Below are 14848 nucleotides of genomic sequence, written 5' to 3' on the forward strand. Positions count from 1 at the left end.
TCAGAAACCAGCCTGTGTACAAAGGGAGGTGCTTTCCACTTACCCTACCGTGGCTCTGGGAAGCCATCCAGACGCCCTCCCCATTCCCAGCCACCAGGGATGCAGAGGCCACAGAGAGAGCACTGGCCATGTACTGGGGCCCTGCTTAGGGGATGGACTTCCTCAAGGGAGTGGAGGGGGAGCCTATGGGGAGCTCCCAGCTGCTAAGTTGGGGCACAGAACCATAGCTTAGGAGGCATCCAGCCTATGCCTAGATCGAGCAAAGAACTCTGTCGGGACTGGGGGTCACATCTAGGAGGAGCCTTAGCAGGTCGTCAACCAGTGGCACAGTGTAACAACCTGCAGGAGGAGGGGGGCCTGGCCGCTTTGGGGACCACCAGATGGGGTGAAGATGGGAGTCCCATTGTGGCCAGGGCCAGTGTTGGGTCATGGAGGGATTTGGGGTACCACATTTGCTGAGCTCCCCTGGCCAGGCTCCACTGGGTCCCGAGGACAGCATGAGTGGGCACTGCCTTGTCACTGATGTCGTAATACCCAGCACGTCCCTAAAGTCCATAGGGATAACGCCGTGGCAGGGCGCCCAGTGCTCTTCAGCCCAGCCTTGACAGGCAGGCTGGCCATTGTTCCAGTCTCAGCTGGGGACTCCAAGAGGGGACATTGCTTAGGGACTCTGGGGCTCCAAGAGGAGACACTGCTCAGATGGAGCATCGTGTGTAAGAAGAGGTTTGCTGTCCCTTATGAAGGGAATTCACACCAAGATCTGAAGCCTTGGCAGTCAGAGTTTTTTAATGAAATGGCATGGGACAGAGCAGGACAGAAGGGAACAGAACAGGGTAATATTAGAAGAAAAATAATAGGAGAAAGAAGAGTGGAGTTGGAGGTTGGTTCTGTAAAGAACCAGAGTAAATAGTCTAGGTTGTGTGGCCCACCCGGGATCATGCCAGGGGCCGCCGCATATACCATACTCTGCAGAAAATGGCAGAGTGCTTTTGAAGTGTTCTGTGTGGGGCTGTGTACACAGGTGTGTGAGCATGCATGCAAAGTATGTGTAAAAGCACATGAATATGTAGTATGTGTGCTCATGAGTGAGTCTGTGTTCAGTGTGAATGTTAATATAAAATACTTTTCTTTTTTTATTTGTGTGCGTGTATGTGGTGTGCATGCCTATGTTATGTGCATGTTTATATGTGTGCATACTCACATGTGTGTGCCTGAGTGTGAAGGTCTGAGGTTGATGTCAGGTGTCTTGCTCAATGGCTCTCTATTGAGACAGACTCTCTCACTAAACCTGGGGCTTGCGATTCTGGCTAGTCCAGCTAGCTAACCTGCCTGGAAGATCCTCTGCCTCTGCCTCCTGAGTGCTGGGATTACAAGTGAGCCACCACATCTACCTGGACTTCCATGGGTTCTTGAGATCCGAACTCAGGTTGCCAGACTCACACAGCAAGTGCTTTGTCTATTGGGCCGTCTCACGAGCCTCTGAAAGTGTGTCCTTCCCATTATCAGAACATGGGTGCCATCCCCCTCCCTGCCCTGCTGTGCCTGTCTGAGGCACTCAACCCTTTACAAGCTGACCTAATACAGGACAGATGTAAGATGCCGGACCTTATGAAGGTAGGAGGGTCCCTATTTTCCCAAGAGGAGATCAAGACCAGGTGGGCCACAAGGCACTATCCAGGGGCTGGGCAGTAAGCCCAAAAAGTCTGATTTACAGCTCTACTCCCTCCTGGGGACAGCTACACACCCACCGATGAGCAACCCCTGAGGTCTTTTGCTTCTGGTTGCCCAACCTGATGCCATATCTTTCCCAGCGTGCTTGAATGTTGACCTCCAGAAGGTTGGACTCATCTGTCTGGGCCCTGAGGGTCTTCCTGCGTTAGACGTCCCAGAGCAGTGAGTGTGACAGACACCGTCATGTTCTCTTCATGCTGGCCTTCAGCCCAGCCCTGTCTGGTGGATACAGTTCCTCCTCTTCCCCCCATCCCCACCCCCTCACGTACACGGGAAGAAAACTGAGGGGACTGAGTCACACAACAAATGTGTGTGACCTGGGTCTTTCTGATTCCGAAACCCACAGGAACAAATCCCACTGACGGTGGGCACTGAGTGCCGTCATCAACCAGCCTCTTTTCTGCACAGAACATTATGATTTGCAGAGCAGTCCGTGCTTACCTTTTTCTCAGGAGTTCCTGAGAGAGGCTGTAGAACGTTGTGGGGTGGGGAGACACAAAAAGGGCCAGAGGCGCCCTCGAGCTCGACACTTGTAAACATGGAGGTGGCAGCCATAAAAGGCCAGCCCCCAGTCAGCAGCTATAAGTGGCCATGGAGGTGCAGAAGGACCAGTGGCCAAGGACAGCGAGGCTGCTGCTCCAGAGCCTGCAAGTCCGAGGTGACTCCTTAGAGCCTGTTTCCACTGTGTAGTAGAGGGCTGCTGGCCTGCCTTGCCCTTCCCCAGGCAGCATTGGTGTCGAAAGAAACGAAGAGACCTTCCACAGATGGAGGGAGGCAGCCCAGTAACCAGGGTCAGGTGCCTTCACAGGGTTCTTAGTGACCTGGGGATGTGCGGCACCACACAGGGTCTGGGGACTTGGTTAGGGTCTGTGTTAAAGTTGTCATGATTTCAGGGCTAGTCTTTCATCCAGAGCCGTGGCTGTGGATGCTGTCGAGACGTGAAGTCGTCTGGTGTGGTAACTCCTAGAGCATGCACCCTCACCCAGCTCTTTCCACACAATCTGCTCGCATTTTTCACCAAAATCATACCGCCTTCAGTTTCCCTGGGGGACTGCCCAATTTTTTGACCTACGTAAGTGGCGATTTCAAATCCTTCAACCAGTAATTGTCACCACTGCATTCTGCACCTCTGCAGGCATAATTCGCTCTCAAGGCCTCTACAAGGCTGTTCAGTGGCCCACATTGAGGGGAACCACCCAGCTGCTGAGGGACCCTAACACCCAGAAGCGCTCCCTTAGATTAATAAGCCTGTGAGGTGGATATTAGTATTATACCTATCATATAACTGAGAAAATATGTGACCCGGAGAGGCTAGGTAATTTGTCCAAGACCACATAGCTAAGGTCCAAATGCTGCCTGCCCCTGGTACCTACTGAGCACAGTGGCCTCACATCTACCACGCATGGAGACTGGGTTACCCACATTCCACAGAGCAGTAAACAGAACTAAGACAGAAGCACTAACTGAAGCAATCGCCATTTTTCTATGTTGAAAGCAGCCAGAGATCAGCCATTTCATGTTCCAACACAGTAACCTGACAGAGTAAGTTTTGCCAAACCAGAACTTAAATCCAGACAATTGATGACTGAGCTCGGGTCCAGTGCCAGAATACCAGGCCTCTGAGGGCCCATCTTACAATATGGCTCCTGAGGTGTCTTTGTTCTGCAGACAGACATCTGTGCTCTAGGGGCAGGCATCAGCTAGCCAAGGCCACACACAGACAGGGAGAAATGCGATGTCCCCAGGCAGGTCCCTGGGGGCCCAAGCCTTCTTTCTTAATCCAGGTCACATGCCCTGTCTCAGATCCCATGGCCCGTATTTGGCCTCTGGCTGGAGAGACCTGCACCCTTGGGTGTTACTTCCCCGGGCTGAGCCATGTCCACACCCTGGATTGATTTCTTCTAGGGCTCAGGCCCCACTCCAAGGCTCACAGGGAGGTTCTGATGCCTGTTTCAGAAGGGGCTGTACCCCAACAATGCAAGAGGGAATCAAGCCATGTCTGGGACCCCCGACCACATGGGGGGAGTCACCCCCTATCTCCAGAGTGCCCACTTTCCCCACAGCTGGTGGCAGGAACAAAGGACTCTGGCATTGGTGACTGCTGAAGCTGTCTGGTGAGTTTAGGTGCACCTTGGGGCCAGTGGCAATGTGGGCATGGGTGCTGCTGCCCTTGATGCCCTGTACTGGTCACGCCTCCTTCTGTGCCTCTGTTGGCTGATTCACAAAACAGCCTTGAAATGAGGATAGCACACTCTAACACATAGGAGTGCTCAACAGAATGGCGAACGTCAAACTCCAGGTAAGGACCTGTGACAGGGTTGAGACAGGCCTGGCCTTCTATGCCAGCTTTCCGTACAGCCATGCTCCCGAATGTCACTGCTGCCGTCAGGACAATGGGGCCGGTGATAGCATCTGACTGTACCGTGTCCTGAAGGTCACTGCTTGTGGCCCATCTGGAAGACACAAGGCTTGTATTGCTTTTGCTAGTGTTGATGGCAGCCATGTATCACGGGAGGCTGGCTTCTTGAGTATGTGGAATGCTCAAAAGTAACGTCACACAGGGCCCTAATACCAGCTGAAGATCTTAAGCAGATGTGGTGAGTTAAACAGGGTAGCTTTGAGGAACCTAGGTTCTGAGGATAAAATCAGTGCTTGGTGCTGTGTGACGTGGCCTAGTGATCCACCCTCTCTGAGCATCTGCACTCCCCTGGGTGGTGACCTGAGAGGATGATAGTGAGCGTGGTTTTGCACACTAGGTACAGGGATTACCACCAACCGATGACTAACAAGCTATGTGTTCCCAGTGATGCCATAGCATCAGATGCCTTGCCCTTCATGTACAACAAGCTGGACTCCTAATCAGGTGGCCTTTGAGCCGCTCAGCTCCTGAACAACAGCCACAGGAGTCCACAAAACTCGGCTTTTGTCTTGTACCGACTATATTTTTCTGTCATTATTTTTTAAATTGCTAAAAACCACTTGAATTTTTAATTTTCCTCTTCAAAATCGACTTCGCTTATCTTTTGTTCTCTCTGTGAGTGTTTTTCCTGCATCTGTCTGCGCCCCACATGCGTGCTTGACGCCTGCAGAGGCCAGAAGAGGGTGCCCATTCCCCTGGAACTGGAATTACAGTCAGTTGTGAGCTGCCGTGTGGGTGCTGGAAATGAAACCCAGGTCCTCTGAAAGAGCAGCCAGGGCTCTTACCCATCTCTCTGGCCACTATTTTTACATTTCGAATCCTGATTTAAGCATTAATGCGATTTTAAATCTGTAATATCTATTCATTTAAAAGTAATGTATGGAAATGATTTGACAAGTGAATTAAATCTGTTTTAAATGCCGTTTTATTTTAGAATTGTTTATTGACTTTCATTATCATATTTTAGGGATTTTATGTGTTTATGTGTGGACATGTATGTGTATGTTTGTGAGGAGATGTGTGCATACATGTGGCAACCAGAGGCCACCCTTTGGAGACGGTGTCTCTCACTGGGACCGGGAACTTGCTGTTTTGTAGGATAGGCTGGGCGGTTAGTGATGCCCAGGGACCTGCCTGTCTCTGCCAACACACCCGCTTTTTTATGTGGATGCTGGAGACTCGAACTCAGACCTTTGTGCTTGCAAGGCAAGTCATTCACTGACTGAGCTATTTCCCCAACCCTATTTTAGTGTTTATTTTCATTAAAATAGGTTTTAGTTTTCCAGCTTAATTTTTTTGCTCCCCTTTTTATTGGCCTCCCTGATTTTTCCTGCCAGTTTTGCGGGCTCCCTGGTGCCACCTGCTTATTGATTCATTTCATTTTAACATTGAAGAGTCTCTTCGAGTTCGTTGGTTTGTTTTATCAGTTTATCAGTCGTGGGGAAAGCAGTTACCACGTGGCATGGTGCTGCCAGAGTCAAATCCAGTCACCACATGCTGCCATAGTCAAGCCACTAATTCTATTTTATTTTGTATTGATTTAAAAGTATTTTGTAGGCACATTTTAAATTTTCTTTTTACATTGTTTTGCAAGGGACAGGATTGTTCTGCCTTATGGACTGAGCTGGCTTTGATCTTAGGGAGAGCATTCTGGAAGGTGCTATGGAAATTACAGAGGTGTGAGCCAGGGGCCACATCGTTGGCATCCCTTCCCTTAAGCTTTCTCCTCTGATCATCAGGGTGCTTGTCCCCACATGCACACAGTTCCAGATCAGAGATACCCAGGAGCTGATCCCCAGGGCCTTTCCTCACATCCTGTCTTAGCTTGGCTGCCATAACTCCTGCTTGTTGCACACAGTGTGGGGTCTAGCCCTGGGGACCTTGGGCCCTGGGACAGTGGTGTTTTTCAGTAGCAGTTCCCAGCTTTTAGAGGATCACCACTCAGAAATGGACAGGGAGAGGCTTCTACTCCAGTCTGCATCCCATGGTTCTTTGCTGCACATGCTTCGACCAGCCTCTTGCCACCCTGAGCCTCTCTTGTCTGTCCATGCAAATAGGGTATGCCTAGCCCGCACCTTGTAGGGTTGTGGTAGGAAGCACAGGGCCTCCCTGGGGCTTGGCCTGGCAAGATGTTACTGCAGTGAACCACCTTTGAAACTGACTAAGGGAGCCACCCAGACAGGGCCTTGGTGTCAGTCCCAGCCTTGAGGACAGAGGGTAAGTAGTCTGCTTCAAAACTGTCACCAGAGGGAACCCAGAACTAAGATGTGGTCCCAGGTGCACAGTGGTCAGGAGGCAGTAGCAAGCACAAGAGGCATGACTCGAATCCAGGACTGGGAGGAGTGGACGTGCTGGGGCACGAGTACACGTTTCAAGGGGGACAGCCATGGGTGTCCTGGTCAGAGCTTCTACTGCGACAACAAACACCATGACCAAAAAGCAAGTTGGGGAGGAAAGGGCTTATTTGGCTTACACTTCCATACCAGTTGACATCAAAGGAAGTCAGGACAGGAACTCAAACAGGGCAGAACCTGGAGCTGATGCAGAGGCATGGAGGGGTGCTGCTTGCTGGTTTCTCCCCCGCTTGCTCAGCCTGCTTTCTTAGAGAACCTAGGACCGCCAGCCCAGGGATGGACATTGGTGCTGCCAGGAGCAGACATGTCTCACTGTCATGAAAAGTCTAAGTTATTAAAACATTTTAAATGCCATATTCTGTAGGTCTTTGAAGAAATTACCTATCTATTAGAAATATATCTTTGCATACCTAGAAAATCTAACTAGCATGACTGTAAGTTTGACTATTATAGATACTATTAATCTGTATTTCTTAATTATACATTACATTGTTAAATGAGTTGCATAAACATAATATCTTCAACAAGAGTAGAAATATGCATACAGTATAACAAAATTAACTTTAAATTTGTATCAATAAACCAAAACCCATACTAATGTAAAATATGTAAGATTAATAGTTTTTTTGGACTAAAGTAGATTCAATAATCTACCATTTTATCCTATCATTTCTATATTTCCCCTTTTTCTTTTCAGAAGATCCCTGAATCTAATCTCCTTTGTTTAGCTTTTTTTTTTTTTTTTTTTTTTTTTTTTTTTTTTTTTTTTTTTTTTTGGTTTTTCGAGACAGGGTTTCTCTGCGTAGCTTTGCACCTTTCCTGGAGCTCACTTGGTAGCCCAGGCTGGCCTCGAACTCACAGAGATCCGCCTGCCTCTGCCTCCCGAGTGCTGGGATTAAAGGCGTGCGCCACCACCACCCGGCTGTTTAGCTTTTTTCCTCACCATTATCCATAACAACTTATAACCAACCCCCCTAAACAATGACAAATATCCATAATTTATTTTGGGGAACATGGGTGTAGTTCTCTAGACTACTTCCTGCTGATTGGGGGTGCTGGTAATCTTTGGGGAACCCTGAGAAAATTTAGGATTATGATAAAGTCCTGACTGGAGTATTCTGTGAGGCTGGATCATTTCAGTCAGCAGCCTGGAAGCTGTTCTGGATGTTAGATCACCTGGGCCATTGTTTTCATTGGTGTCTGGTCCCCTTGCTCTGAAAACACATAAACTTTTAAAGGTAACATAGATATCTGTATTAGTAAAAGTGTAGATTGTGCATTGTACACAAGTCAGCCAAAGAAGTTTTTTGTTTTATGTTTGAGCAGGTAAAATATACATCATGTGTCTTGTAGTTCTTTTAGGTTTATTTCTTTATGTTTGTAGCCAGATATTTAAGAGGGGCTTCCTCAATCAAGCCTGATTTTTCTTAACCCAGAATGAATCTAGAGCCTCTCATTTCCTGTGGAAACAAAAGTATAACCTGTTAGTGGAAGTTTCTGTCCCACCAGCAACTCCCAAACACCCATCAGCCACTTCTCAAATAATTGATTCAGAATGCTTAATATTACTTATAAATGCTCAGCTGGTAGCTCAGGCTTATTACTAACTAGCTCTTATACTTAAATTAACTCATAGTTCTTATCTATGTTTAGCCATGTGGCTTGGTACCTTTTCTTCCTATGACATTCTCATTTTGCTTCCTCTACTTCTGGCTGGCAACTCCTGACTCCTCCCTTCCTCTTCTCAGCATTTTTAGTTTGGTTGTCCTGCCTATACTTCCTGCCTGGCCACTGGCCAATCAGTGTTTTATTGAAGCAATTTGAGTGACAAATATTTACAGTGTACAAGAGGATTATTCCATAGCATTTTTTTTTTTTTTTTTTTTTTTTTTTTTTTCTGACAGGTTTCTCTGTGTAGCTTTGTGCTTTCCTGGACTCACTTGTAGCCAGCTGGCTCGAACTACAGAGATCACTGCTCTGCTCCAGTGCTGGGATTAAAGGCGTGCGCCACCACTGCCTTGCACATTTTCCCTTTTTGTCTAATTAAAAAGGAAGGTTTTAAACCAGGCAGTGGTGGCACATGTCTTTAATCCCAGTACTCGGGAGGCAGAGACAGTGAATCTCTGTGAGTTTGAGGCCAGCCTGATCTACAAAGTGAGTTCCAGAACAGGCTCCAAAGAGAAATCCTGTCTCGAAAAAACAAAAAAAAAAAAAAAAAAAAAGGAAAAATTTAACTTTAACATAGTAAGATTATATACAACAAAACATTATCAAGCAAGAATTATAGTTACAATATTTAGTCTATTCGTATTTGACAAAATCAGAGAAAACATTCAGTTGTCTATTCTATCTTGGTGAGTCTAAAGTTTTATATATAATTTATCCTTTATCATAACTAAGAAAAATTATAATTATGACTATCTAGTCTTCAACTCCATCAAAGACTTCAGAAGGATGAAATATTACTTAATGAGAGGGCATCAGGCTGCCTGGACAGTCACCCATAATTCCTCTGCAACATAGGAGTATCCATCTTTGACCTACAGGCCTAGAATATTTGACAGACCTTCTTTGGAAGCAGGAAATGTTGAAGGACTGCCCTACATGTCTTGGCAAAGTTTGGCAGTCACTTTTCTTGTGTCCTGCTGGTCCAGATTGGACAGCATACTTACTGTCAGCAGTCAAGGCAAAGGCAGTTTCTTGCCCAAAAGGCCAGTTTTACTATAAAGAAAAAAGACTCCATATGGAGTGTCTTTGATGCCCATCATCTCTGAAGTAGATCTGTGCTGCCAGGAGCAGATGTGTCCCACTGTCATGAAAAGTCTTAGGTTATTAAAACATTTTAAATGCCATATTCTTTAAGTCTTTGAAGTGTTTGAAGATTACCTATCTATCAGAAATATATCTTTGTGTACCTAGAAAACTTAACTAACATTACTGTAAGTTTGACTATTATAGATGACTATTAATCTGTATTTCTTAATTATACATTACATTTTTAAGTGAGTTGCATAAACATAATATCTTAAACAACATACAGTATAACAAAATTAACTTTAAATTTGTATCAGTAAACCAAAATCCATACTAATGTAAAATATGTAAGACTAATAGTTTTCAATTGGTCCCCATGACCTTAATTAGTTTTTGTGTTACCTGTGAGATGAATGCAGGCCGTTGTGTGAGCCCAAGACCACCGGGAGGCCATACCTTGGAATGATTTCTTCTAGTAGTTTCTTGACTTCCACTGTGGCCATCTCATGTTTGGTTGTGAAAGTCTCAGTCCATTCTGTAAAGGTATCTATTAACGACTAATAAATATTTATAGCCGTATAGGCCTGGTTTTACCTCCGTGAAGTCGATTTCCCGGTTAGGTCTTGGTCAGGTTCCTCTTTCTTGATGTGCATTTCTTTTGACCCTGCTCTTTGCATTTACGAGGCGGCAAGTGAGACATTGACCTATAGCTTCTGCTGTCTTAGTCTTGAGATCAAAAACCTTAAGATGTGCTCTCCTCAAAAGGTCTTGTATTTTTCTTTCTCCCAGATGGGTACTCTGATGTATCTGCTGGACTAGTTGGGTGGCAAAGTCTGATGGGAGAATGACTCATCCATCAGGGGTCTTGAACTACCCTTTCTCTTTGTAGGCACGTGTGCATGAGTGAATTCTCCAAAGCTCTTGCTGAGTGTAAGCTGAAAAGTCTGACAGCATGGGTGCTACCATTTTGGTGGTGAGGCCAGCAAGGACTATTGCTGTCTGGAGGGCAGCTTCCTTTGCTACCATGCCTACCAGGTTGTTTCCCCTTGAGATGGGGTCCTCTCCTTTCTGGTGCCCAGGCAGTGCATTATAACTATTTCTTAGGGTAGCCATATGGCCCATAAGAGGTCTAAAATATTGTTTGTTTTTATAGTCTTTTCATCCACAATCAACAACCCCCTCTCCCTGTAGATGGCACCATGGACATGTACTATGGTGAATGCATATTGGCTGTCAGTGTGGATATTAAGTCTCTTACCCTTTCCCAGCTGCAGTGCCTTAGTTGGAGCTATTAGCTTGGCCCTCTGGGCTAATGTCCCAGAGGATAGAGCCTCTGCCCATATGACTTCGTCTTCAGTGGTTGCTGCCCCACATACCTGGTACCTTCTTTGATGAAACTACTACTATCTGTATACCATGTTACCTCAGCCCTCATCAGAGGGACATCCTTGAGGTCTGGTCTGATCCCATGGAGATAGCTCAGGATGTGGAAACAGCTATGGAGGGATTGGTCCAGGTCTGGGTCTGGAAGCAGACTGGCAGGTTTCAAAGCACTGTTGTTGGTGAACTGGATTCTGGGTGGGTTTAAGAGCAGAGCCTGATGAGTCAGCCAAGTGTTAGTAAGCCATCTATCAGGAGGGTGTTTAAGAACCCCTTAGATAGCATGGGCGTGGTCACCTTAAGACTTTGTCCTAAAGTCAGTTTGTCTGAGTCTTTAACTAGTAAGGCTGTTGCTGCAATTGTGTGCAGGCACGGAGGCCATCCAATGGCCAATGGGTCAAGTCTCTTGAACAAGTAAGCTACCAGCCTTTTCCATCGACCAAGGGTTTGCATCAGTATCCCTTTGGTAACTCCCTTTTTCTCATCCACATATAGGTGGAAGAGTTTGGTGACATCCGGTAGTGCCAAAATGGGTGCATTTGGTAGAGCTGCCTTAATAAAGTCCATTTCCATTTGTGGGGTCCATTTGAAGGGAGCCTTTTCTCCCCTCATGGCCTCATACAGAGACCCAGCAAATTCAGCAAACCCAGGGATCCAGAGCCTATATAACCCAATGGAACCCAGGAACTCTCTCACCTCTCAGCAGTTGCTGGGTTTGGGAATCCTTAGGATGGTCTCTTTTCTTGTCTTTGCCAACCATCTCTTGTTCCCCTTGAGTATGTATCCCAGATAAGTTACCTCAGTCTGGAAGAGTTGATCTTTCTTTGCTGACACACAATACCCCAAGTCTCCCAGAGTTTTGAGCAGTCCCTCAGTGGCGACTTTACAGGCTTCAAGGTGTCAGGTGCTATCAGGAGGTCTTCCACATACTGCAATAAGCTGACTTTAGGATGGGCTTATCTGTACTCACCCAAGTCCTTGTGGAATGCTTCATCAAAGATGGCAGGAAAGTTTTTGAACCCCTGGGGCAGTCATGTCCAGGTCAGCTGTTCATTGAATCCATCTTCCAGATCTGTCCATTCAAAGGCAAACAAAGACTGACTGGCTAGAGCCAGTGGTAAGCTGAAGAAAGCATCCTTGGGGTCCAATACAGTGTGGATGACCCGTTCTGGGGTCAGGGTGCTAAGGGGGATATATGGGTTGGAGATTGTCAAGTGGATATCCTCACCCCCCTTGCTAACCTCTCGGAGGTCTTGCACTGGTCTATAGTCATTGGAGTTGGGCTTTTAAACTAGCAACAGAGACGTGTTCTAGGCTGACTGGCAAGGGTTCAGAATGCCCAAGTCCTTGAGGCGCTTGATGTGGGGGGTGATCCCTTGTTTAACCTCTCTAGGCATAGGGTATTGTCTAATGCATGTTGGTGTTGCATTAGCTTTTAGCTGTACTAGTATGGGAGGCCAGTGTCCTGCCAGCCCAGATCCCCCAGTGTCTGCCCATGCTTGGGGAACTTCTTGGAGCCATTGTTGTAGCGGGTCTTTATTGTCTTTTTGATTTGATGGGCCCTGAACAGTTTATATTCACCCACAAGTGACAGAGTGAGCACATGTAGTGCCTCTCCCTCTTGGTCGGTCACTGGTATTCCAATCTGTTTAAAGTGGGTGTGGGCCCCCATCTTGGTTAGCAAATCTCTTCTCAACAACGGGTATGGGCATTCAGGGATGACCCTGAAAGAATGGGTTACCTGGCCCTTCCCTATGTCTACCAATCTTCAGGTAGTCCGTGAGTACCAGTTCATCCCTGTGGCCCCTTGTTACATTTGGCCTAAGTGTTGCTTTAGAATAGAACGTTGCACTTCTGTGTCCATCAGAAAATCTATGGTTTTTCCTCCACTTTTAGGGTTACCCCAGGCTCAGGGAGGGGTTCCGAGTCCCGTCCCCTTCACTCATTTCTTCTAACTCTAGTACCTTTGCTTCTGAGCCCTGTCATTCAGGGCATTCATTCTTCCAGTGACTCCAATTTTTCGCAGTAGATACATTGGTCTTTTTGTAGGTTAGGCCTATTGCGTGGCCCTGGCTTTAGGCTTTTTCCTCCACATTTTAGGTCCCCAAAGGCCAATTTTCTTACCTGTATTTTAGCTTCCAGGTTGCCTGATGAAGGTAAGACGGCTTTAGTGAGTCCCTGAGTCTGCTTGTCTAAAGCCTTCATCAGCCCCTGTCTATCCTCCAGGGTCTCCCTATTGTTGAATACTTTATCAGTGACTTTAGTGAGTTCAGACAACCTCTTACCTTCAAAACCTGCTAATCTTTGCAACTTATGGCAGATGTCTGGCGCTGACTGGTTGACAAAGGCCAGGCTAACTGCAGATGAATTATCTGGTGCTTCTGGATCCAAGGGTGTATAGGTCTTGTAAGCTTCTATCAGTTTTTTTAGGAAAGCTCCTGGCAATTCCTCAGGCCCCTGGCATACCTGACTCACTTTGGACAAATTTGTGGGCCACCTTGTTGTGGCCTAGAGACCCCCCTCCATTAGAGTCTGGCGGTAGACTTTTAGCCTCTCCCTATCTTCCTCTATGTTGAAGTCCCAGTTGGGTCAGGTCACGGGAAAACTGGCATTTATGAGGTCTGCATTGGTGGTAGGCCTTCCATCTGGGCCCAGAACCAATTTTTGGGCTTCTGCCCTTTCATCAGTAGTGAAGAGGACCTGGAGTAACTGGTAACAGTTGTCCCATGTGGGATGGTGGGTGAAAAGCACAAAATCTAACAGGTCAATGAGTCTTGCAGATCTCTCAGAAACTTGGAGGTTTTGTAACTTCTAATTATAAAGGTTGCTAATGGCAAAGGGCCAGGGGACCAGACGCTGCCTGCCTTCAGCATCAGATAGTCCCATAGCACACAAAGGAAGGGCTATTGAGTCAGCCTGGGCCAGTGGCTCTTCCCTTCGAGAGCAGGCATGTGTGAGTGGGGGGCTTCTTAATCCCTCCTCTGCCCCCTCTGCCACCCCTCCCTAGGTGGTCTGGGGATAAGGTGGTGGGGCCAAGAAGAATTCTTCCTCCAGGTTGCCTGGAGATGGAAGGACAGGGTACAGGGGTGCAGAAGGTCTGACATCTTCTTTTGGTTTCTCTTTCTTCTCAGCAGCCACAGCCACAACTGTTTGGGGGTGGGGTGAGATTTTAACCATTTATGGGTTCTCTATAAGGAACTGCCAGATGGTAATATAGGGAACCTGATCAGGGTGCCCTGGTGATCCATAGACTATGTTCTTGACTCAATAAATGGTTGGGAGGTCTAAGATTCCTTCCTCCAGCCATCCTACATCAAATGTGGGCCATTCATTCCTAAAAAGATGGCAAGTTTTCCTTTCTGGACAACAAGCCCCAGGTCATCAGCCTGGGCCCTACAGTCCTTGAAATGATCCAATAAAATGTTCAGGGGGTAGAGGCTGTTTGTCCCATCTCTACTAGGAGAATGAAAGTGGTTAGCAGAAAAAGACACACAAGAATGATACAGATGAAAATGTACAAGTACAATGCACAGAACAGAAACCAGAATCAGGAAAACAGCTTTTCTCACTGTAAGTGAGCTCTGCTTTGGAGGAGCATCCTGTCCTGTCCCACCTCAATTTCTAAAGGGACCGGTCCCTCCCAGGTGGACTCAATACATCTCTCAGCCCACTTGGCGTAGTTGCCAATAGCATGTCCTCCTGGTTCACTGATGCAGTTATCTCAGCTTCCCAGAGACATGAACACAGTGTACTCAACAGTGACAGACCAAGAAAGACTGCTCACTTACTGGCCGGGTTTCCACTTGCTCAACATGTCAGGAGTCTTGGGGGGACTTCCCAGCCAATGCACCAAATGTTAGGGTCCACGAGTTGTTCCACAAAGACCACCATTCACGTATGCAATCAACAAGAGCATTTATTTCTCGAGAGTAAAAATTCCATCATGCCAGGGTCAGCCATATGATAAGGTGGCAACCCAGGAAAGTGCACAAAAGCTTCTTTTAAGCACATCTACAGGAATTTCAGGAGCAGTTAGGTCATCCTATTACATATAATTGGCTTACTAAGAGGCAGTTAACACTAATACATTTCTGCCTGGCTGGGTCTACAGTCCTTCCATCTTTGGTCATATCTGGGCAAGTCCTAAGTAGGGGGATACAAGATTTGTCTTTATTTGGTCATTGACTTGAGATACTGTAGGGGCCGACTC

The 14848-nt window shown here is 46.9% G+C and overlaps 1 pseudogene; it reads right to left on the minus strand.

Moving 5' to 3' along the window:
* Positions 1–314: 314 nt before the first annotated feature.
* Positions 315–12433, minus strand: LOC119087819 (annotated as a pseudogene).
* Positions 12434–14848: the final 2415 nt, after the last annotated feature.

The sequence above is a fragment of the Peromyscus leucopus genome, chromosome 4 (genome assembly GCF_004664715.2).
Source record: "Peromyscus leucopus breed LL Stock chromosome 4, UCI_PerLeu_2.1, whole genome shotgun sequence".
NCBI classification, from domain to species: Eukaryota; Metazoa; Chordata; class Mammalia; order Rodentia; family Cricetidae; genus Peromyscus; species Peromyscus leucopus.